Here is a 25,534-nt window from a genome sequence, read left to right on the forward strand (position 1 = left end):
TATGTTTATAAACGTTATGCAAAAATCTGAAGTCCACCTTACTATCACTGGTTTCAGAGTAGCAGCCATGTTAGTTTGTAGTCGCAAAAAGAAAAGGAGTACTTGTGGCACCTTAGAGACTAACAAATTTATTTGAGCATAAGCTTTCATGAGCTGCAGCTCACTTCATCGGATGCATTCAGTGGAATGCACTGAAAGTGAAAATGTACCAAATTAAGCCATAAAACCAATTTTTGTGAAGTAGAGAGGGGGCGAAGGAGAAAACTACATTTCTGAGGCCAAGTAACAAGAGATTCCCATTCTTCAGATAATGAGTGAGCTGCCTCCACAGTGCACTTTGGATCCATGTTACACCCTGTATATTGTGCTGTTGCTGGACTGTAGGGTCAACTACACCAAAAAATTTTAAATGAAGTGCTTCAATTTCCCTCCTCCACTTTAGAGCACACATTAATATTGTTATTGCCTAAATATGACCCTTTATAAATCTTGTTACATACACAGAGAGAAAACCGTCATCTCTTAATGTAACTACTAGCAATTTTATGTCTTCAAACGGAGCACAAACACAAAAAGCCAAATGCTGCACTGAGGACCTGGAGTAATCTCACTGAGTTGCACAAGGTGAATGCAAAACATGACTCAATATCTGTGTACACACGTACTTTTTATACTGCCATCAAGGCCGAGTTATACATTACATAATATGGAGAGCAAAATATTACGCATTAAGTTATTTCCAAGAGCGCTACTCAAGTCACTTTAAAAAGTGGCTTAAGATTGACAAAATCTTTTACTTTTAAGATTCAATATCAGCTTCTTCAGTTAGCAATATTACAGGAACAATCACTTCTCTGTAGGTTGCCCTTGAAACACCACTATAAATTTTCATCTAAATACTACAAACTCTGAATCAAGTATAAGCAGCTTACTAACATTGATGTCAATTAAGAACTTCAGCAAATACAATAATTGAGGTCCTTACCTGTGAACTTTTAGATTGTTGGTGTGAGACAGAGTGCACTCTGTTTGGTCCATCTATACAGCCTGCAGCAGCGATCCTCTCAGTCCAGGTCGACCGACTCAGGTGTGGGGGACTTGCACTATCACGCTAAAAATAGCTATGTAGACAGTGCTCTGAAGTTGCAATTTGGGCTGGAGATCAAGCTCTGAAGCAGTCCCCCTTCTCTAGGCTTCAGAGCCTGAGTTCTAGCCCAAACCACACTGGCTACAAAGCTATTTTAGCGTGATAGTGCAAGCCCGAGTCTGTCGAAGCTGAAAGGCTCGCCATGTAGACACCATTGCTCCAATTCAGCCAGGTACTTGAGCATATCAATGATCCCATCCCACTTCAGTTAAGCACATGCTTTAGTACTTTGCTGAACTGGGGTCAGTGTCACTACAACGTTAATATTTAAACAAGATGTCTAACATTTACTCAGTTTCCACATGATGCTAATCCACAAGCAAAGCAATACAGGAATTAGTTTCACTCTCCTCCATTTCTTGCAGATTGGAAATCATAAATTATCACGCTTTTGATCAACATAAAACCACTGGCTGGAGACTCAGACATGACAATTTCAATTCAGTTCCCAAATTCACCCCTCCACAAATATATTTCAGTTCATATATAGCATTTGAGTTTTCAGATTTGTTGTTCTTCACAGGATAGACTTAATTTAAAATTTTTATTTATACATTTTATAGTGCCAATAGCATAATCATTGTATTTCAAAGAGCAATATTTTCCTAAAAAATTACAGTATTAAATGTCTAAACTATAATATTTGTCAATACAATTCCTGGGCTAATGGGAAGATACACATTGTCAAACTGTATACTGGAATCAGAATTACTTTAAGTTATAGAAATCTTATAATTTAACATGATTAAGGGATTTTTTAAAAAGCTGGTATCACTTTATTATGGTTGGTGACACAATATTGGTTTTGGATACAAAATTGAAATGTGCTGCATCTCTCTAATGTCATCTGAGTAAATCATGTCTATAAAATATTTGACTCACTATCTAAATAACTAAATTAAAACTACAAAAATTAATAAAAACAACTGCCTCCCTACCTCCACGTTATATTAGTATCATCAGATTCCTTATTGATGGATATGTGTGATGCTCGTAGACCAGGTGCCAGCTAGTGCCAAGGTTCCCATGTCTCTATTGACCACTGACAAATAGATGGAAACCTCTGGCTCACCTGTGTGTTTGTATTGTTAAAATAGGCAACAGAATTACAAGAATGTGTTTAGACTTTATGAAATGCTTGACAGTTGCTGCATGCTAAAAGCTGGGACTGGATGACAGGGGATGGATCACTCAATAGATTACTCTGTTCTGTTCACTCCTTCTAGGGAATCTGGCACTGGTCACTGTCGGAAAACAGGATACTGGGCTAGATGGATCATTGGTCTGACTCAGGATGACCATTTTTTTGTTCTTAACAGGCATCCCTCTATCATCCACAGACTAACAGTCTGGTAGAAAGAGTCAACTGGACATTGAAGCCTATGCTGAGGATCTATGGTATCTGGTGAGAAAATGACTGGGATGCATTGCTCCCTTATTTGTTATTCGCGTATTCGAGTGTAACCCAAGAGTCTACGGGGCTTGCCCCCTTTGATCTCCTTTATGGGAGACAAGTAAGGGGACCCCTAAATTTAATTTGAGGCTCCTGGGAGGGTAGCACAGAAGAGTCAGGACAGCCTGTAAGAAAGTATGTCACTTGTTTTAAAGTGTTGGCAGTGGGTTTATTTGCCCTGACCCTTTAAAAATTTATCCTATCAGCTGAGTTTGCATCTCAAAGCAGAAGGGGGGGGGGGGAAGGGAATAAAACCCCCCTAAAAAGGATGAACTGTAACTTTATGCTGCTTGGACTCTGGGGGTGGGGGTGGGGAAGCCGGTAAGGATTAATAGATATAAACAAAAGATCCCCAGTACTTAGTTTGGGTTAGGCCTCAAGGACATACAGAGCTTGCTTATTATAGACACTTCTGTTACTTTTTGAAATTTAAGATTGGAACTTATTTGTGTATATATGGCAGGGATGGGCAAACTTTTTGGCCCAAGGGCCACATCTGGGTATAGAAATTGTATGGCGGGCCATGAACGCTCACGAAATTGGGGTGGGGGTGTGGGAGGGGGTGAGGGCTCTGGCTGGGGGTGTGGGCTCTGAGGTGGGGCTAGAAATGAGGAGTTCAGGGTGCAGGGGGGGCTCCAGCTGGGGGTGCAGGCTCTGGGGTGGGGCTGGGGATGAAGGATTTGGGGTGTAGGAGGGTGCTCTGGGCTGGCACCGAGGGCGGGAGGGGGATCAGGCTCTGGGCGGCGCTTACCTCAAGTGGCTCCCGGAAGCAGTGGCATGTCCCCCCTCCAGCCCCTATGCGGAGGAGCAGTCAGGCAGCTCTGCTGTGTGCTGCCGTGTCCGAAGGCGCCGCCCACACAAGCCCCAGACCTCGATCCCCAACGGAAGCTCGAGGGCCAAATAAAACAGCTGGCGGCCAGATGCGGCCCACGGGCCATAGTTTGCCCACCCGTGCTATATGGGTTTGCCAGCTTTAGCCTTGTAAACAACTCTCATTTTTCTTTTCCTATAGAATAAAGCTACAGATAATGTTACAGGATTGGCTACAAGTGTTGTCTTTGATGTGAGATCTAAAGTGCAATTGACCTGGGGTGATTGGTACTTTAGGACTGGGAGTAATCTGAATATTGCTGTCATACACGGTGTGAGGGATCATCTATCACAAAGGTAGGCAGGACACATTGGAGTACCCAAGGAGACTGTCCATGATTCCATGTTAAGACTGTTACAGTGCCTGAGGAGTTTACAGTTGATAATTGGTTGGTGAAAACTAAGTATAGAACTCACCACCAATTTGGGGTTTGTGCTCCGGTTCTTAAGAGTCTTCCCTTGACAGCATGACCTCCTTTAACCTCTCCAGTCTTAGAGTGAATTATGCCCTCAGAGATTTGCACTGAAATATGTAGGACTTGCTTCCATGTATACAAGTTCAGAATTAGGGCCTTGTAATATCGCACATTCAGAAATGGAGCAATAATACGCTTCTATGGATTCACATAAAATAATGAAAATTCAGTCCAGGTTGTATAACAATTTTCAAAATTTTAAAATTAAACTGCTAAGATTAAAAGTTGAGTTCATAGTTATTAAATGATGGAAAATATTCCATTTAAGATTATTTTCCCACAGTGTGATTCTGCTTAAATTAAGATTGCATTTACCAGAGTGAATTCTGCAAAGAGATTAGGTATGGTGCTAGCTTGTTCATAAACTATTTTCAAGGTTAACTCTTGATAAACTGAGAAGCACGGACTGCCTGGTCTTCAAACACAATATGTTGCTAGTAACATCCACAGCTATAATTTTCTGAGTATGGGAACCTTAAATCAAAAGGTTTTTTTGTGGGAAAATCTCAATATTATGAAACTTTAATATTGCATTAGTATTCACTTTTGACTCAATTAGGATTTAAATCTAGACCACCAGAGGGGGAAATCTAGTACATTATCCAATTGTACTATCTAATTTACAATAATGTTCACAGGCCTCAAAAAATATCATTGCCAATGTTTTGTGGATTTCTTTGTTTTTGTTTTCTGATCATCCATATTTGTCAAGTTTGGTAAATAAAATGTCACTCATGAAGATGTAAGATTTTAATTACCTAATTTGCATATTGCCATAAATTTAAGAGATTATATGATTTAATGCTGATGTAAATTGTCTGCTTGACATGTAAGACCTCTGTTCTACAGAGCAGCAGCAGGGCAAGCTATCCCCACACATTGCACTGGTAGCATGCCTCAACCTCGATCAGGGAAAGGTGCTTGTGCAGAAGAACAGGGACTCTCTTATGGGTACAGCCTCTGGGATTTTTTTGTATAATTTTTTATGAATTGTTATTTCAATGTATCCATGTGTGTGTGGGGGGGGGTATCTGGTCCTGCTCCTGGGGGACAGGAGGCCCGTGGCGGGCCAGGGGGTCTACAGAACGAGTTCACCCTGAAGCAGCAGCTCCTGTCCCATGGGGCTGGGTTCCTGTGCTGGGCATTGCAACCTGGCACACGAGGCTGCTGCACCACTCAGGTTATAGCACCACTCATGATAGCGGGGAAGCTGGGCCAAATCTGAATGAGCATTGCTCTGACTCTATGCACCAGGTTGCAATGACACTCACTTCCAGAAGTGGCAGCGGGCGGGGATAGGCAGGGAGCCTGCCTTAGCGGGAGCCACACTACACCACAGACTGGTAGCCGCTGGAGGGAAGTGCTGCCCAGCAGGAGGCCACACCCCAACCCCCAGCCCTGAGCCCCCTCCCAGAGCCCACACCCCACAACCCTCTTGCACCTCAACCCCCAGCCCAGAGCCCTCTCCTATACCCAAACTCCCTCCCAGAGCTTGCACCCCCCACTCCCTCCTGCACCCCTGCCCCAAGCTCAGCCCAGAGCCCGCTCCCACACTGCAAACCCCTCGGCACCAGCCCAGAGCCCGCACACCCTCCCGAACCCCAACCCCCTAGTCCACCCCTGAAAGTGAGTGAGGGTGGGGGAGAGTGAGCAACGGAGAGATGGGGGGTTGGAGTGAGCAGGTCAGGGCTTTGGGGAAGGGGCGGGACCTCAGGGAAGGGGTGGGGTAGATCCTGGGTTGCCCTTAAATTAAAAAAAAGTGATCTTGGGTATAAAAAGGTAAAAGACCACTGATCTAAGGGGATAAGACCTGGGTCTGTCATAACAGAGACCTGTGTTCTGTTCCTAAGTAGGGTATAAGGCCTCGCTCAATAATAAAGGTTGTGAACTGCAGAAATATTAACAGTGCTCTTTGAAAGAGGAGAGCCTAGAATTCATGGTCTCCTGACTCCAAGCCCAATGCATGACCTTTCCATGCATTATAAAGTATTTTATGGGGGGAGGGTCTCTCTCCAGCACTATCACTGAGAGGAGTGACACTTGGCTGGCCTGGTCATGTACTGGAGGAACAGGAGAAGTGCCAGTAACCCACCAAAAATGTTATACTTTGTGCTCCCACTATAGCAGCTCACTCTACAGAATCTATCTTGCAGTATCCTATTCCCAGTTCTGAGGGATGATTATTTAGTGTCGCTGAAAATTACCCAGAAGTTACTCAGCATGTTTCATCTACACCAGAGTACAACTATGCAGGAAATGCAACAGGAAAAATTCAATTGTCTTCCTCCTCATGAGGATTTTGACTTCCTGGAAGAAAGGAAAAGTGACAGAAAAACTTAGATCAACTCCTCTTCCCTTGGCCTTTGCGGGAGAAGGATCTGTTGGTACTACTTCCATTATCTAATGTTACTGAGTCCTCTCTACCAATGAAGAAAAGAGTTTGTAGGTTGGATAAGATAGGTGGGGTTAGAAGATGGGAGAGAAGAACTGATAAAGATGTCAGCCTTCCAGTTTAACATCTGGAAGACAGTTACAAAAAAAAAAAAATCTTTTCACATCTCAACAGGGCCTAAGGGATATGCCCTAATGGTTTAATAGAAAGGATATTACAATAAATAAGGTTGTGCATGGATATAGACTAAAATGGCATCAGAGAAGCCAGAATGCAGTTTTGTGATAGATTTTAACACATTATTATAGCAGCTATTCTGTTAAAGTAACCATTAAAAACATTTGGTTTTTACAGTGTGTTCTTGTTTCATTAAGATAAATCTGTTCAAACTAGGACTTCAATGATGTCAGTGTATACTTCATTTTTGTACCGACGAGCAAAAAAGCATGTTGTCACAGGCATCTTTGAAACTGTTCTTCAGGCAAAATTAACAAAAATAGATACAGTAAAATTAGGTTATTCTACATACCAACATAAATTATGGATTGTACCAAGAATTTAATACCTAGGTACAATGGGATGCCATCCAAACTGCTTTGCAAGCTATACTGTACATATGATCAATAGTTCGGATTTGCCACAAATCACATATAAGAACCACTATTTAAAACTAGTATCTAACATTTTAAATAAAGGGGGAGAGGGGGACAAAGCTCCACCCATAACTCATATAACCAGCTGGGCAAGATTATATATGGTGCATAAACATTTCTTCCTAATGCACATACTAATCATGATCTTCTTTCAACTTATATCCTGAGGCTTGTACTTAAATACTGGAGGATATGGTGAATTTGCACTTTACTTTTACCCCCCCCCCTTTTATCTTTTTCTGAAAGATTTAAACAAACATACAAGGCCATTATACTTAAATTTAGACATACCAGCTGTGTTTGCTTTGAGGGTGTGCACATCAGGCAGGATATTAAAATATGCAAGAATCCTGCCATCAGAAAGCAGGATCCTTACCCTACCAGTTCAGTAGGAAAGGACAGAGAAGCAAAGCAGAGGCATAGCAGGATATGTACTCTCACACATGGTGCCCTCAGTTGTTGCTATAGAGCGGTGATTCTCAAGCTTTTGTATTGGTGACCTCTTTCACATAGCAAGCCTCTGAGTGGGACCCCCCCCCGCCTTATAAATTAAAAAACACATTTTTATATATATAAGACCATTATAAATGCTGGAGGAAAAGTGGGGTTTGGGGTGGAGGCTGACAGTTCGTGACCCCACGAGGGGTTCTGACCCCCAGTTTGAGAACCCCTGCTACAGAGTCATCTAGAAATTAAAATTTCTGCTCTCATTTCAGAAACAGTTTCCATAATCAGGACAGTTTAAATGACACTGTTTTAAAAGTAGGTTAAGCTATAGGGCAGTCAATTTTGACAGTTTTATCACTGTAGTGTAATTGACTTTTTAATTTTATTGTAGAACTCAAGTTCCCCATTTCTGTTCAGGAGACTGATCAGCTTTGCTCTAGAGCAGGGGTGGCCAGCCTGAGACGGAGCCAGAATTTACCAGTGTACATTGCCAAAGAGCCACAGTAATGTGTTAGCAACCCCCCTCCCCATCAGCTCCCCCTTCCCCAGTGCTCCCTCCCACTGGCAGCCCTGCCAATCAGCACCTCCCCCTCCCTCCCAATCAGCTGTTTTGTGGCATGCAGGAGGCTCTGGGGGAGAGGGGGAGCGGTGAGGGCATGGCAGGCTCAGAGGAGGGGGTGGGAAGGGGTGGAGTAGGGGCAGGGCCTGTGGCAGAGCAGTAAGCATCCCCGGCACGTTGGAAAGTTGGTGCCTGTAGCTCCAGCCCCGGAGTCGGTGCCTATACAAGGAGCCGCATATTAACTTCTGAAGAGCCGCATGTGGCTCTGGAGCCACAGGTTGGCCACCCCTGCTCTAGAGGATAGAGGCACCACCTAACCAAGTTTCATTCCACCACTGCATTTCGATATTTCAACACCATGGCTCGGAATATAAAAAGAGAAGCTGTGTTTGATTTTAGACAGGAAAGCAGCAAGCGCAAGAAGCCAAGTTTCTTTGTTTTATGTTGAACTGTTTCTCGGGAGGAAGCCCAGAGGTATTCATTCAAAATACAAGCCTGAGCTGCTAATTTCAGATCTGATCTTTTCCTATTGATCGGATGTTCAGAACCGGACTTTGGGCCCCTCTCTTTTGAGGATCAGACCCTAAGTTCACACCTGGATCCGGGGTTTGCTCATCGGTATTTTGGGGAGAGCAGAAACCAAGCCCTGAGGTAACCTGTGGGCCACTGGGTCACCAGAGGACAGGCGAAGAAAGCTGAGTTATGTAAAGCAGACTAAAGCTTTGGGTTGGGCCCCAGCCACCCCACGCACCTGCAGGCAAGGTTCACAGGCGGAACAGGCTGCACACGCACGCTACGGTTCTTTGCTGGCCGAAGGATGATCTCCCGTTTGAGGGGGGCAGCCAACAGCGGCAGGTAGCCAGACCCACTGCCCCCCCCCCCCCCCGCGGGGCACAGCAACGTACCCAGGGCCGGCCAGAGACACTGGCCGCAACTCGCGTGCCCCCGCCCCGCGCACGCAGGAGGCTGATCCCGGGAGCCCACCTCCGATGGGAGATGCCCGGGGGCACCCAGCGCCACACGCAGCGGGCGGGGGCAGGCCGCTCCCCCAGCCTCTGGCACTGGGCGGGCAGCTCACCCCGGTGCTCCCGGCGGGCGAGCCGCCCCGGTGCCGCTCGGCTCCCCCAGCCTCAGGCCGCCGTCGCCGCCCCGGCCGCACGTCGGGGGCAGCCAGGCGTTTGCCGCGGCCGCCGCCCCGCGCTTACCTGGCCGCTCCGCGTCCCCCAGGGCCCAGCCCACCGGGCGCTCAGCCTCCCTGCCGCACGCTAGCCCCGCGAGGGACCGGCTCCAACCGGCACCTCAGGCTCCGCCCGCCTCGCTGGTCACGTTACCGCCCCTCCGCCAATGGGGGCCCGGCTGGCGGAACCGCTGCCCGCGGGGGCCCGGAGACAAAGGCGCAGAGCCTCGCCCGCCCCGCCTCCTGTGAGAGCTGGGGGCCTCCCGCGGCACCCGGGCCTGGCCGGCGAGATAAGCCCCCCCTCCCCGGGGACCCGACCCAGCCTGGGAGGGAGGCGGCTGTCCTCGCCTGGGGTCCCTGGGCAGGGTGGGCGCCCGAGTGCCCGGCGGAGCAAACCCTCCCTTGGACTCCTCTGCCGCAGCCGGGCTGGGCTCATCACCCCGTCCCTGCCCGCGCCTCTGCCCCCCGTGCATCCGCAGTGGGGATCCCTATTAGGATAGCACCCAAAGCCCCAGTCAGGGTAAGGGCCCCAGGGTGCTGGCTGGGCACCCTACAAACACCTAGCACCAGAGACAGCGACTGCTCGCAAGAGCTCCAGCGCCGGGGGAGACGACGGGCGATGTGAGAAACAGCTGTAAGTTCGCATGTGGTCACAGAGTCCAGGTATGTGCTAGCCACGGCGGTGAAACACCACTGCCTTCACCCGTGCGTGGCTGAACTGGAGGCCGTGGCCTTCCTAGGACCTGGCCTTTGGACTCTCATATAGTCGGAGAAGTTACAGGTGGACGGGACCCATTAGGTCATCTAGTCTAGAGGTTCCCAAGTGGTGATTTTAGATTTGCTGGTGTTCTGCAGATTACTTGCTGATAGTCCGTAGACAGCTGGCTTTTCATTTCCAGCTGCTAAACTGCATTAAAGAAGTTTAAAAATACATGTTTTACCCAGTATTCCTATTCCAGGTAAAGGAATGTTGCCACAGGAATATTGTGTGTTTATTAATGGGAGGGAAGGTGGTCCAAAAGATAATATTGCTATTAAATGTGGTCCATACCAAGACAACTCCTGATCCAGTCCAACTCCCCTCTGCAGGGGCTAGTGTAGGATTAACTCCTATAATATATTCCTTGCAGATGACAAAATAATTTGCCATGGGTAACTTTTCTAATGCTTAGGATTGCTATCTTTCTTGCTGTGTTCTGTGGGCAAAATATCTTTGCATCACAAAGATGTGATGATGTAGTATGATGCATTGATTTATTCATATGTATTTCTTATGAAGCACCTGGCACATTTGTGCATTAGAAATAATAACAATATTGCCATTCTGGAGAGTTACAATGGAGTTGTACTCAAAGTACATTTGGCATCTTTACATTTCCTGCAAGCATAAGTGACCCATCAAAATCAAAGCTGGTGGTAGCAATCCTATGGGCTACTGCAGCAAGGATTTTCCTTTCTGTCCATGCAGAAACAAATGCTTTCTGAGTCACAGTAATATGATCTCTCTGTCTGTGTGGATAGCTCTTCCATGCCAATTCAAATTCCAATGGGAACCCTAGAATAAAATTAAAAGGTTCGCTAATATGAACAATTCTTTATATATACACATTTATTTGAATTTCCCTCTTCACTTCCTCTTTCTATAACTGGCAGTATAAACTTTCCTTTCAAACATGATTGCAAAGAGCAACCTCCCTTCTGCCTCTGTCCATTAAAGACTGAAATTATTTTTTTCATTCCTACTTAGATTTCTGCATCTGGCTCTTATAATCTGGGACAAGAATGCTCCGGCCCCCTTCTAGTGACTCAGACAGACAGCTCAATCTATTGGCAGAATTTTTATGCCCAGCTCTCATTCTTAGCAGCATTCTAACAGAGATTCATTTGAAACCCAATTTACAATACAGAATTACTCTTTATACCCATTTCACTATAAAAAGCCATTTATCCAACGATCAGGTTGGCTTCCAGGAAAGTGGATCTACTTTCAGAAATACTTTTTTTCCAGAAAGGCACCAAACTTTCCTTTTCTGTTCAGAGCTCGAGAGAACGGCATAAATCAAATGGCACAAACTCTAGATTTTGTGAAAATGAGCACATGCAAATCCTAAAAAGAGAATTTTGTTTTTAGTTCCAACTAAAAGAGTTATTTATAAAAATACACTCTCCCTTGCAACCCAAACATCACAGCACTGAGAGCCTGAAAATAAAACAGACTCAAAACAAAAGTGAAACTGACTTCATTGTCCAAGTTGAGAGAAATACAAAATGTAAACGAACATAAGCAATGAAATGTAAATTTTTTAAAAATTATTATTTTTAATAATCTAAAAAGTTATTAGTAACTTAGGGAAGAAAATGTTTACAAAGTTACTGTTGTTTTAAATCCATAGTATCCCTTTAACCTGCAGGGGATGGACTTTGATTAGCATTACTCTGAATTCATTTAAGTGATTACTGCCAGGTCAACAAAGAAGACTGAATGGATTTGTCTCCAGTTACTGAACTCAGAACTCCTCTTAATGCCTGGTAAGCACTAAATAGCAGGCTGGCAAATTTCTCCTTTAAAAAGCAATTGCCTTTTGGCTCATGACATTGCTATCTCCTTTGCTGATTGCACCTTGCTTTCCATCAGAAAGATAAATCCTCTGCTATGTCTGTACTTTCCTGATATATGATTTAATCCATTCAGCTGAAATAGAACTATTTTCCCTGCTGTAAACAAAATAAATAAAATATCTTCTTATCCTATAATTTTTTAAATTCTGCTAAATTTTAAAGCTTGAACTATATCCAGGATCTGCCACATTGTCTCATTGGCAGCAACAGGATTAGAGCCAAAAGAAGATGAGTTAATATCCTGTTAATTTACAAAACTAGGAATAGTTCTGGCAAACATTCTGTTGTGCTAAAAATTAAAGGAAATATATCAGATTAAGTCGTAAAACTGAATCTGATACCTCAGAAGTTGCATAACAGCCACATTAACAACTGATAGGGGTCAACCTGCTAGGTTTAGCAGTTATCTGTTCTGTTACTGACTTAACAGAAGGAATAACATAGGGGGACCACTTAACGCATCAATTACATCCTGGAAAAGTCAAACGGATGAAGATTAAAGGTGTCCAGAGGGAATAATTTGTTAGCCACCCACTGAAAGAATCAACATGTCTTCATTTGTGCACCTATAGTTTTATATTTAACAGGCCATATTCATTGTGTTCATATAACTTCATGTTGCAATGGTGTTATACGAGAAATGAATTTCTCCCAACCTTCCTAGTGCAGCACTGCCTCGATAAAAGTTCTCCACACTACATACTATGCGTTGGAGATAGCTGGCTACCATATGACAATCCAAAGTGTTTCAGAGTTCACTTTCTCATAAGCCATGCCATGAGACAAAGCTTTTCTAGACTGGTGTTTGGACACTATGAAAGTAGTTACAAATCTTCCCGAATTCTGGTAAGCAACATGAATTTCAAATACTATACTCTGTGTGACCAATGTGAGACAAACATCTACCCTGATCCCTTCAGTTTCACATTTCTGAGAACACTGGGGACATAAAAAAAGACAGGAGCTATGACATACATAAGTGTCCCAATATGCGTTAGAGCAGTGGTTCTCACACTTTTTTTGTTGTTGACCACTTGAAAATTGCTGAGGGTCTTGGCGGACCACTTAACCATCTTTCCAAATGTAGTTTGTACCATTAGCTAACTATTGTAAAGCACTTTGGATAAAAGTGCTATATAATTTTTTTTTAATAATAGTAAACTGTTTTTGTTCTACAAATAAAAGCACACAACTCATATTTTAATATCAGTAGTCTTACCTTTCTAATGCGATGGATGCGCCCTCTCTCCCCCGCTGCGGTGGGGAAGGAGCAGGGGGTCTCTCCCTCTCTCCCCTGCTGCAGCAGCCCCCGAGCTGGGGCTGGGAAGGAGGGGGATATCTGCCCCACCACAGCAGCCACAGAACTGAGGCTGGTAAGGAGGGCTGTCTCTCCCTGGCAGCCACAGCCCCGGAGCTGGGGAAAGTCGCCTCTTTCTCTGGCCGCCGCAGTCCTGCGTGTCCCAAATTCCTCCCACCCCCTCTTCTCACCCCATTGCCCCCTCCCACCTACTCCCTCTCCCCCCCAGGGCCACCACTTCACCTTACATGTGTGCCTTCTCCAGAGTCCAGGTACCTAATTAGTGGAGCCATGCCTGTGCGGCTTCACTAATTAGGTGCGTGGCCCTTCATTCTCTTGTGTGCGGCTGCCCAGGCGTGCACCTTAGAGGGAACTATCCGCGGACCGCCCTGAATGGAGCTCGCAGACCACAGTTTGAGAACCTCTGTTTTAGAGAAAAGCCATCCACTGCTCAGGTTGCTGGTTCTCTGAATCTATTGCAAACTGTTGCTAACTGAGCTTTCTCCACAGTGCCAGAGAGATCAATATGTGGCTCCCCATTCCCTTATTAACTGTGCAGAGTTGCAGGAACAATAATGTCTTGGCTGACCATTCCTTTGGGAGCAACTATCTGCAATTTGAGGGCTAGTCTATGTGGTGAGTTTAAACTGGATTACTGACCTATCTGTTTACCTTTGTGCCCTCCCCTACCACAATGTCCCCTTCCCTGTTTAAAAGCTGGTGCAGGGCCAGATTTTACCCATTTCCTCCTGGATTGGAGTGTTTTAGCATTGAGGAAATACTAGTCCAGAAGGCTCACAACGTGCTTCACCATTTAGACCTGTGTTGATACCTTGGATCTCATCACCATCTGGAGTGAAGTATTAGTGTAGAAAGTTCACGTGGAAGCCACAGGAATAAAGATCTGTTTGTAGACATTGCAAAGCAGAGGTCCATGTTTGGGATGCCGACTAGTGCTGGTTAAAGAGCAAGAAATCAGGAGGACCTACATTTAAACTGGGGATGAAAGGAAAAAAAAATCCAGCAGTAGACATGTGACCTGTTCATTTTGTGAGGAACTGGACAGGATTTTGCACAACTACACACCATCCAACCCAGAAAGGTTGTGGTTGCTGCTGTCCACTCCTCCCCCCTGCCCCAAGGACAACCAGCAAGAATGACTGGATGATGAAAAGGCCAGTAAGGAGCTGTCCCATGAGAACTGGGTTCTCTTTGGGACTCAGGACCCGGATGCCAGCCACGTTGAAAGACAACGCGATACCTGCCATGCTAGCTTCTGTTCCAGATGATGCAGCCATTTTAGGCATAAGATCCTGAGTCTCCAGCCCCCACCTCCCTCCCTCCTACGGCCCACACTGTCTGTTCTGTCCCCAGTACACATTTCCAAGGTGGCAGCTCCCCTGCCCAGGCAACTGGCCTCTGTCACATGCTAAAAACCTGACCATCAACCATTTTCAGGCCCACACAACAAAGGACACATGCCCATCTACCTATTTTCCTTGCCCCTCTCCTCATCTCTCCTGCCCAGTGAAACCCCTTCTCAAGCGCCATTCACCATCTCTAAATGGCAGCCGGTACATGGTGCAGCCACAGCCCCTATCCTGTCCCTCGGCATCTGCTTTGTGGTACAGGCCTCTGGCTGTGTCACCATCCAGTTTTCCCCACTTCCGGGACTGCTCCAACAAGAGTCCAGATACTCCTCGCAGCAGCTTGGCAGTCCACAGCCGGGTCGCTCTTTCAGCAGCTAGTGGGGAGGGAGGGGCCCGCCCAGGCCCACCAACTACTTTGAGCCCTGGCCCAGGAACGCTGTAAACAGCAGCATCCTGCTGCCTCTTCCTTCCAGCTCACTGTCTCTATTCCCTCGACCACTTCCCCACAGCCTCAGTTCCTTCTGCTCCTGCCTCTGGCTTCAGCTCCTTTGCCCTCTTCCCAGGGCCTCGAGCCTGTAAATCCTGGCAGCCCATCAGGAGCTCTCCCTACCTCCCCGGAGCAAGCACCTGCCCTTCCCCAGGTGATGATCTCTCTGTAGCCCTCTGGGAAGCCCTGCAGCAGACTAACTCACCCTGTCACATATACATATGGACATTGTATGATCATAAAGATACAAAAACTATTGCTCCCTGCTCAGGTATAAACACCTATAACACGCATTATTACAGGAAAAGAACTGACAATTATTGCAGAACCTATCTATTTTTCTCTACACTTTCTCCATGTCTGCAGGGGAGAAAAAGGAAAATATAAATCTGATGACATGATGCTCTTTTTTACAACCACTGTTGCAATGCAATGAATGTGGGAGGCTCTAAAACAGTTAGTGAGGAATATGGATGTAGCGAGGGGGTGTGGCCTCCCTCACCCACCCCCTGATGGGTGGAAACAGAAGGGTGGGACAGGAACTGGAATTATAAAGGGCAGGCCCTTGAGCTCAGTTGGGCCAGAGCTGCCAGAGGAGAAGAACATCTCCCACCTGCTGGACCTTGAGCCATTACAGCACCGAAGCCCTAACTGTTTGGTGCCCTGTCCTGCCTGAGGGCCAGGGCCCCTAGACTCTTTGCTGCTCTGCCTTGACTGCAGGCCAGAGCTTCCTAACCAGTTGGGGCCCCGCCCTGCCTGAGGGCGTGGGGCTCTGAGACTCTTTTGCTGCTCTGCCCCAGCTGTGGGCTAGGTCTACCTAACTGTTTCGTTCTCTGCCCTGATGGAGGGCTTGAGCTGCCAGAGCTAATTCCCCCTGAATTTGACCACTACAGAGGCACCATAGCGAGGGGATGGGGCCTCCCTCCCAGATGGTCAGGGAGGGACGACCCCAACCTCGTACAATGGACTATTACTGAATGCAGTGAAAACAAAATGCATGTACGTTGATGCAAAACAAAAACAGGATGCAAGCGGACATTATGATCAATGGACAAGATATAGAGGCAGAAAATAATTTAATTATCTGGGCTCATATACAGTGTATCCAACCAAGGAAGTTATTCCAAAGAAATCAGAAGATGACTAGGGATGGCATGCTCAGCTGTGGCCTCTCTTAAGAAAGTGTGGGAAAACTATGGCATCTTGAAATGTATGAAGGTGTGATTGGTGAACAGCCTAATTTTTCCATAGTGATTTCTGGGTATGAATCCTGGGAAGTTAATGCTGCTGAAAAGAAGAAAATTGAAGCTTTTGAGATGTGGTGCTGGTAAAGACTCTTGCATACCTCCTGATGAATAAAAAAGACAAATGCCTATTTTAGAAATAGTATTGGAGAGAAGCAGACTCCTATGTCAGAATCAACAGATGCAAACTTATGTACACTGGTCACATTAGCTGTAGAGATAACAATAACCTTGAGAAAGGTCAGCTTCTGAGTGCTCAACGTTAGTGATGGATTGTGAAAGCTTCTGAAATTCTGTTATGATTTTACCGATATTCAGACATGAATACATGGATTTACTTTAGACTAAGAAACTGCTAATTTTTGTCTGGACATGATGGGGGATAGCGGTTTGGTCATTTCTTCCAGTATAGCTTGCAACTCCCGTCCACTCCTGCAGTGCTTCTGGGGGGGAACATCTTTGTGAATTACTTCACAGTGTATCTTGCTGGTCTGCCCTTCACCTTTTTGAATAAGGCCATTCTCTGCCTCCTTGTCTCCCACCTCAGTATAATGTCACTGAAAGTCAGGACAGTCTAAAAGGGGATGTAGAGTGGATTACTATCCAGCTCACCCCCAGATGCCCCTCATTAACTCTTCTGACACCGTATAAGCACTACCAAGGCACAACAAAACTGCAGAGCCAGACCAGGAACATAATTCCCACCACTACCACCCCAGTCTCCAAAGCACAACAGTAAGGCCAGACACAAATCACAGTGCACCCAGTACCTCCTGAAAAACAGACCACTTACAACCTTTGAGGTTCCACCAAGACTGGGAAGAATCTCACAGATGTGTATATATATGTGCAAAATAAGCAAATGTGTTTTTTTCATATTCCCACAGCCACGGCACCTGCAATGGCTACACCTCAAAGACAATGCTTCTGTCAACAACTAAGTGGCTGGCCAATCTCAGGGGATGAAAATGGAAAACTCAGGATTAAATGTTTTCAGATCTCACTGCAGAGAATAACTAAAGAAAAACTAAAATAGTGGAGAGAGGGAGGCAGTATTTGAGGACAAAGAAGGAATAAGATAGGGAGATCTCCCTAGAGACTGTGGCAGTGGCCAAGGACAGAGTTGCAGATGCCAGGGAAAGCATCACAATGGCCAAATAAAGTATGAAAAAAGGCAGGGAGGTTCAAAGGCAACTCATGGATGCAATACTAAGCCAAGATGCTGTTTCAATGCATGTTGCTATTAGGGGGGCAGGCACTTCAGTCCTGTAAACTGGGAACCAAACATGTTCTTTAACTCCTGGATAATACTCCTGCTGTACACTCTTCCCCCCCCTCCCCCCCAATACTCTCAGAGGCCATTCTCTTCACAGAGCCAACCTCTGGGCATAGAGAACAGTGGCAGCTGGGAGCCCAGTTGTTTTGAGCCTTTCAACATTCCTGCTAACTTCAAGCCATACCACTCAACCCCAGAAGACCCGTGAACAAGAATAAGCAGAGGCAAGGATATACTTGTCTGTGACAAAATAAGAACAATAGGCATCCCTGAAAACATTGACCCATCTGTTTCTATTTTCTACGGATTGCCTTGCTGGCTGCTCAAACCACTGAGCAAGTCTCTGCACCTCAGCCTCCCACCCATCATCAAGGCTTTTTCCTTTACTGACAAATATGGTGCAAAACACAGTATGTTGATTTAATACTCCTGATGCTGGAGGAGCTTGTTGCCATATCATCTGCTGAGTGGTGCAATGGGTGAAGACCAAAGCTGAAAGTTTGAATGCTGAAATACAGCCCAAGTAGCCTTTGCCTATTAGCAGTTGCCAGCATAGTGGCGTGGAACACTGTTGGGTCCATGATGGCCAACAACAGCAATTCAAAAAAGGGCGCTAGCCCACCCAGAAAGGAAGCGTGGGCAAAGAAAGTGGGATTTTTAAAAAATTTTTGAACCCGCCTGGCTTCTGCTTTGCATCCTACAATTCACAGGGAAAAAAAATAAATCCTAGGATGCAGGCTGAGATACTGTCTGACAACGCCACACGCTTGGCAGGCAGTAAAGCCACCACTGTGTGTATACAGGATGCAAATTAAAAGATGGAACAGGTGTTTCATTTGCATGCTATTGGTGTGGCTTGAATACTGTGTGTTACCTTATGTGCACCCCCCACACCATAGACAAGCCCTGAGCCAATCCTCTTGAATGAAGAATTTGCCTGCTAGATAACTTCTTCTGATGATCACCACATGCATCTCTGACAAAGCTATTGGTAGCCATGTTTTTTCTGGCCTGGTTTCTGCTTCTCCCCATCCCATTTTCTGACACAGAAGACAACAGCTGCATGGTCTGGCTGAAGCAATATAAAATCATCTGATCATCCTGAGAGGCCCATGGAGCCCTTCTGACAACTGTAATCTATAAAATACCATTGATGTTTCTACTAGGGCCACTGGCTCTGATCTGAAGCATCTTGAAATGTGGCACCTCAACACTATAGGTTCACAAATACTTTAATTACAATCCTTTGGGCTTTCCAAGTTGGTATATTCAGGAAGTCTGATACTATTCAATTGCTTCTTGCACTTACTAAAGTTTCTGTGTCTCCTTTTGTAATTCCTGAAATTGCATATTACATAGATTCTGATTTAAACCTATCTTGAAAGGATATTTTAGAGCAACACTGACCTCTATTGGATATATAGCAGCTTACAACTGAATCCACATGTGGATGGACCTGCCAAACTCTTGTGGCACTATATACGCAAACAAGAAATTCTGCCAATAGCTTTTAGAACAGCATCAAGCTTGCATAAGGATTCTTAATTAGTTCATCTAAAGATTGTGGCAAGCAGAAAAGTTTTATCCAGCATCTGTTGGTTGGGAAGATCAATGTAGTCTCTGCTTGCATGACGAGAATCCCAGAGCCTTGGATATTACAGACTAAAATCAAATAGTCCAGATTCTCACCATTGAATTGGCTAACTTGCACAGTTTGAAATTCTGAGACTCCAAAGCCGAGTCATATTAATCCTGTGACTTAATTCCAGTCATGTGGAAAAGAAGAGACCAGAGCAGCCCTGGTAATATGGAAGCAGCCAATATTGGGCACATGGGGCCAGGATGATCAGCTGCTGCTTTGTTAGTTGCAATGCAATGAGAAATGTAAGGCTTGTCTACAGAAGGATATCCAAGAAAATTAATTTGAACTAAGGCCTGGTTTACAGTAAAAGTTAAGCCACCCTAACTACGTAGCTCAGGGGTGTGAAAAATCCACCCCCTTGAGTGGCGCAGTTAAGTTGCCCTAACCCCCCCAGTGTATACAGTACTAGGCTTGGTCTACACTACAGAGTTAGATTGACGTAAGGCAGCTTACGTCGACCTAATTATGTCAGTGTATACACTACAGCCTTTCTCCTGACGATGTAAGTGCCTTACGACACCAACATAATAACTCCACCTCCACGAGAGGCGTAGGGCTTCTGTCGGTGTATTTAGGGCGATGCAGTGTCTGTGTAGACACTGCAAGTTATTTACATCAGCCATTGGCTGTCATTCTTGTCAATTTCACGGCTCTGGCGAGGAGCTGAGCGCCCAGGGGAACGGGATATTGCGGGTGTGTGTGTGTGGGGAGCCAGCTCCCAGTGGGGAGCCGCGTGTGAAGCTGAGAGCCTCTTAAGTCGGGTGAAGCACTCCTGGTGAGGACGAGCACCACAATTTACTGTGATGGTTGTAAGTCGACCTAACATAGGTCAACTTAAGTTTGTAGTGTAGACATGCCCCTACGTCAATGGAAGAATTCTTTCGTCGACCTAGTTACCATCTCTCAGGGAGGTGGATTACCTACACTGACAGGGAGACCCCTCCCATCAGCACTAGTAGTATCTACACTGAAGCACTACAGCAGTGCAACTGCAGCAGTGGAGCTGTGCTGCAGTAGCATTTCAAGAATAGATAAGACCTAAAGGTCTGAATTTGAAGTGGATTAATTAAACCACATTAAATCCCTGTGTGGACTGTTATTCAGAATTAAAGTGGCCTTAATTCAGTTTATCTTAATTCACTTTGGAAGTGAACTGTGAGGCATGAACAGAAAGACAGCCCAAATTTGGAACATCCTGCATAATGCAGGGCTTTTGAGAGGTGTGTATTTTCCTTTTCCTTTTTCACTCTGTGTTGTTTCCCATATTTGATGACTGTTTGTGACAAAGTGAATGCAAACAAGATAGCAATAGCAGCAAGACAGCATCATTTTTTGCCCTTTTAAAGGGCAGAGGCCCTGAAAAATATAAATGACTCTATAGCATATATGGTACTTGGTAAGGACACCTCTATGCATCTGTAGTTTGATGGTGCTTTTTATAGATATAGTCTATATCAATTTTTAATTCCTCTTTAGTGACAAGTGGAACCATATAACAGGTGAAGTTAAGTCAGTGTTTAAAACTGCCTCCAACCCTGGCAAGGTGGGTGAGATAATATCTTTTAATGGACCAACTTCACGCTTGTCCCAGGCTTGGTTCGCTCATGAACAGAAGTTGGTCCAAATAAAGATATTACCTCACCCATCTTGTTTCTCTAATATCCCGGGACCGTTATGATTACAGCTGTATTGCATCCAACCCTGATAAGCATTGGATTTCCTTTGTAGGATGCATATATTGGGCACCATGGCAAAAGGTTACATTCCCTGAAAAGAGATTAAGCACTGTTTATGCAGTTATGACTCATAAAGTAGCCAAAAACAATGGTACAGTATATTCAATAACTGGGTCCTATATTTCCTGCCTGGCCATCTGTTCCAGCCTGCTGGTAATAACCAGAGTATCTGTCATTTTAAATGACGTTTTGGCAGAAACTGTCACATCCAGATGCATCTTCCTGTATTCAGATCACACTCTTGTTAGAATAGTGTGTTGTGGCCATCAAAGCTCTTTGTCAGAGGTTGCAATTACATACTAATAACAGAGAGAGAGTGAGAGAGAGAGAGAGTGTGTGTGTGTGTGTGTGTGTGTGTCGGGGGGTTAATCTACAGGATGAGTAGATAAAAGGATTGTACCATGACTCAAACTGCCCTTTAGGTGGAGGAATATACTGATTTGGGCCCCATTTCAGTGAAGTATATGCTTAAATCCCATTTAGTTAATGGGACTTAAGCACGTAATTAAGCACTTTGCTGAATAGGATACATGTAAGCATGTGCTTAAGTGCTTTGCTGAATCAAGGCTGTGGCTGGGTTTCAAACCATCTATGTTTACACACTTCAGTAAGCATTAGTCTCACTCTGGTTCAACAGTAAAAAGTGCCAGCTCTATCAAAAACATGGAAGTAACTTTAATTTTGGCTTAATTGTTCCTTTGTTACCTTTGCTTTGCTGTCTTGGTAAAAGGATACCAGGAGCTTTTCTTAGGGCCTAAAGCAGGGTCAGGCAACCTATGGCACGTGTGCCAAAGGCGGCACGTGAGCTGATTTTCAGTGGCACTCACACTGCCCGGGTCCTGGCCACCGGTCGGGGGGGCTCTGCATTTTAATTTAATTTTAAATGAAGCTTCTTAAACATTTAAAAAACCTTATTTACTTTACATACAACAATAGTTTAGTTATATATTATAGACTTCTAGAAAGAGACCTTCTGAAAATGTTAAAATTTATTACTGGCACTCAAAACCTTAAATTAGAGTGAATAAATGAAGACTCGGCACACCACTTCTGAAAGGTTGCCAACCCCTCGCCTAAAGTGTACTGTCCTCCAAATAATGTGACTCCCATGCAGCGTTTTGGAGGGGGCTTTTTAGAAATATTCTTTACACTTTAGTGGTTTAAAAATAATTACTTGAATCCTCCCAACTGAGTATTATGTCAGAAAGAGGATTACTACTTCAAAGATGTGTGTGTGGGGTGGGCGGGGGGAGTGGGGAGGAGAATGATAGGAGAAGCAGCAGGTACTGATATATTTTCCAAATAATACACAAAGCCTGTCAATACAATAGAGCTTGGCCCAAAGTGCAGTGTTTGGGTCTGGCTCTCTAATAATAATACAATACAATGTTATCTGTATATCATCTTTGATATAAACTATTTCACAGCAAAACACTTTGAGTTAAATAACAGTTATAAAGTTAAAAGATAAATGACAGAGGAAAAGAGAAATTAAAGATGTATAAGCAAGGGAGAAGACGGATGAAGAGAGGTGCAGATGCTGCAACAACTTGGCTTTTTTGCCAAGTGTGGTGTGATTGTGTGTAGAGCCCTGCAAATCTGCAGATATCCACTTTATGAGCTTGATGGAGTTTAGAGAACTGGTACTTGAGGGTATAATAAAAAAAAGAAGCTGGACTAGGCAAGGCAGGAAGAGATGAAGGCCTGGATGAGGATTTCAGCAGACTTAGACCTGAGGCAGTGGTATACATAAGCCATATTTTAGGGAGGTGATGGCAATTGAAAGGAAAGAAAATTGAAAGGAAATTCAGCAATGCTGATACCATGGTTACAGTCTGAATTCGGGAAGGAGAGAGATGAATGAACCATAAAAGGACACTCTTCTTTCCCATTAATATCATGATAATCTTTGAGACAGTTACCTCAGGATCATGAAGCTTACTTAGTCAAGACAAAAAGAAAAGGAGTACTTGTGGCACCTTAGAGACTAACAAATTTATTTGAGCATAAGCTTTTGTGAGCTACAGCTCACTTCATTGGATGGTGTAGCTCACAAAAGCTTATGCTCAAATAAATTTGTTAGTCTCTAAGGTGCCACAAGTACTCCTTTTCTTTTTGCGAATACAGACTAACGTGGCTGCTACTCTGAAATTAGTCAAGACAGATAAAGAAGTGGAATAGAAAGAAGACACTGAAGTTGTCAAAAGACTGAGTAAAAGTGGTACCTATTATTAAGAGGCAGAGTAGTTGACAGCTCTGAAAGCTGCATTGAGGTTAAGGTGGATGAAAGAAGAAAGAAAGAAGTTAGCTACATAGAGGAGAGTAGTTTCCGTGCTGTGACCAGAGGAAAACCCACATTGACAACAATTAAGGATCTTGTGTGGAAAGACAGTGAGAAAGATAAGAAATAAAGACATTTTGAAGGAGTGTACTGAGAAAGAGAAGGTTTGAAATAGAGGAGCAATTCAAAAGCCAGGATCAAGGAAGTGTTCTGAGTAATGAGAGGAAAAGGAAATACAAACAGGTATGGTGTACTGTAGCATAGGCAGTGATTTTTCTAAACATGATGTTTTCCACAGTCATCAACTGCTCTGTAAATGCTGGTGAAGGATGAGGATTACACTCCACTACTCCAAAATACTTCAATAGGCTTTTCATCTGGAGATCCCAGCACATTGTTGTCATTTGCTAACACTGGTGTCTTTGTCTAAGATTTACCAAGACAACTTCTAATGCAGCCTCTAACCACGCGAGGCTCAGAAAGCGGAATTTTCCTTCTCTTAGTAACTTTCAACACAAAACAAATATTTGTTGACTATGGCAGCCCTGCAGGTCCAGAAGGCTGCACATGACACTTTAGAAGAGCTTGATCATTACAACTATGACTCTACAAAATTGCAGTTTAAATCCTAACACTTTATCTGCAGATATTTGTAACAATTTTCTCGTGTACAAGAAAGGAAAATATACTTTAATGCATTCTTATTGAGATCCAGGCTTTTCATTTGGGCCCATCTCTTTCTTTTCCTTACCCTTTCTTGCTTTTTGCGTTTAACTCAACTTGGACATGGAAAATAGCTTTCTTACCCTCAATTTTGTTTGGTTAGTTTCAGTTCCTGGTTCTTAAGCACTAGCATAAGACTGTAATGTTTAAGCTGCAAACACTGCAACTAAGTTGCTTACATCCAAACGAAAAATTGTACTTTTAAAGCATAATTTTCTTAAAACCTACAGGTTTTGTAAAACCCTTTACAAAATAAAATACAAAACACAAAAATAAAATATCTGGGCCCAAGCTAGATGGTGCTTCTTTAGCAGATAGCCAAAGTTGTAATCTAAATTCTAACAAAAAGTTTAACTGTGTAACAAAAAGAAGCAAATACAATCTTATATAATATACTGTATTTACAAAAGGCTATAAACCCATATCTAGCTAGGGGTTGAACCCAGATTTAGAAAGTGCAGTGTCCAATACAAGACTGTAGGATACTTCGTCTTAAAATATCTTGACTTATCTGTCTCCTATAATATAACTTATAATGTAGTGTAATGTTCTAGATTTTATTTACATTTTTCATATTCTGTGGTTGTATTTATTTTTAATTAGGAAGAGGACTAAAGAAATTTGTTTAAGAAATTGCTCCTTGAAATGGCCTACCTCACTCAGTGAATGTCATTTACTGACAAAAATAACATTAATAAAACTCCTTAAGAAACACATCTACAATACTAAGCATCAACACTTCAGTGTTTTCAAAGTGATGCACCTTTCAGCAATGCATATGCCTTTATACTTTACAGAAAGTGCTAAATAACTACCAGTGCGGCCTCCCAGCTCATCAGCTCTTAGGCTTCATTTCAATAAGCTATGTCAAATATCACAGAATCATAGAATTGTAGGACTGGAAGAGACACGTGGTTTTCAAACTGCGGGACACAACCCAATACTGGGTCGTAGAATGTAAGGCACTGGGTCACAGCGGCTCTGGTCAACACTGCTGACCGGGCCATTAAAAGTCCCGTCAGCAGTGCTGCCTGGCTAAGGCAGGCTAGGTTCTACCTGTTCCGACACCGTACTGTGCCCTAGAAGTGGTCAGCAGCAGGTCTGGCTCCTAGGCTGGGGGGGCCCACAGGGCTCCGCGTGCTGTCCCCACCACAAGCACCGGTTCCCGGCCAATGGGAGCAGGGTGGGGTGGTGCCTGTGGGCGAGAGCTGCGTGGAGCCACTTGTGCGCCTCCGCCTAGGAGCCAGACCTGCTGCTGGCTGCTTCCAAGGCGCAGCGCAGTCTGTGGTGCCAGGACAGGCAGGAAGCCTGCCTTAGCACCCCTGCTGTGCCACTGACCGGGAACTGCCCGAGGTAAGCCCATGCCCCAGCCCCTCGCCCTAATCCCCTACCCCAGCCCTGAGCCCCTCCCAAACCTGGAGCCCCCTCCTGCACCCCAAACCCTCATCCGCAGCCCCACCCCAGAGCCTGCAGCCCCAGCCCAGAGCCCTGACCCCCTCCCACACCCCAACCTCCTGCCCCAGCCCAGAGCCCCCTCCCACATCCTGAACCCCTCATTCCCAGACCCACCCCTCAGCCCTCACCCCCTCACCCAACCCTCATCCCCAGCTCTGTTGGGTCATGGGCATCAACAATTTTCTTCAGCTGGGTGGCCAGAAAAAAAGTTGGAAAACCACTGTCCAGTC

General features: G+C 44.8%; 2 protein-coding genes across 9 annotated transcripts in view; one reads left to right on the plus strand and one right to left on the minus strand.

Moving 5' to 3' along the window:
* LRRC8B (leucine rich repeat containing 8 VRAC subunit B) overlaps window positions 1-9,297 on the minus strand; it is a 42,854-nt gene extending 33,557 nt beyond the window's left edge. Inside the window, exon 1 of one of the 2 annotated variants that reach the window (XM_074961366.1) lies at window positions 9,203-9,297. The gene's annotated coding sequence lies outside the window, so the exon portion shown is untranslated. The remainder of the gene's footprint in view (window positions 1-9,202) is intronic. The other variant, XM_074961367.1, reaches the window with a different exon arrangement.
* Window positions 9,298-9,373: 76 nt separating this feature from the next.
* Window positions 9,374-25,534, plus strand: part of KYAT3 (kynurenine aminotransferase 3) — a 60,659-nt gene continuing 44,498 nt past the window's right edge. For 5 of the 7 annotated variants that reach the window (XM_074961377.1, XM_074961379.1, XM_074961375.1 and 2 more), the window contains exon 1: window positions 9,374-9,837. The gene's annotated coding sequence lies outside the window, so the exon portion shown is untranslated. Of the gene's footprint in view, window positions 9,838-13,600; window positions 13,727-25,534 lie in introns of all 7 variants that reach the window. The other 2 variants (XM_074961372.1, XM_074961373.1) reach the window with 2 other exon arrangements.

The sequence above is a fragment of the Natator depressus genome, chromosome 8, assembly GCF_965152275.1.
Source record: "Natator depressus isolate rNatDep1 chromosome 8, rNatDep2.hap1, whole genome shotgun sequence".
NCBI lineage: Eukaryota > Metazoa > Chordata > Testudines > Cheloniidae > Natator > Natator depressus.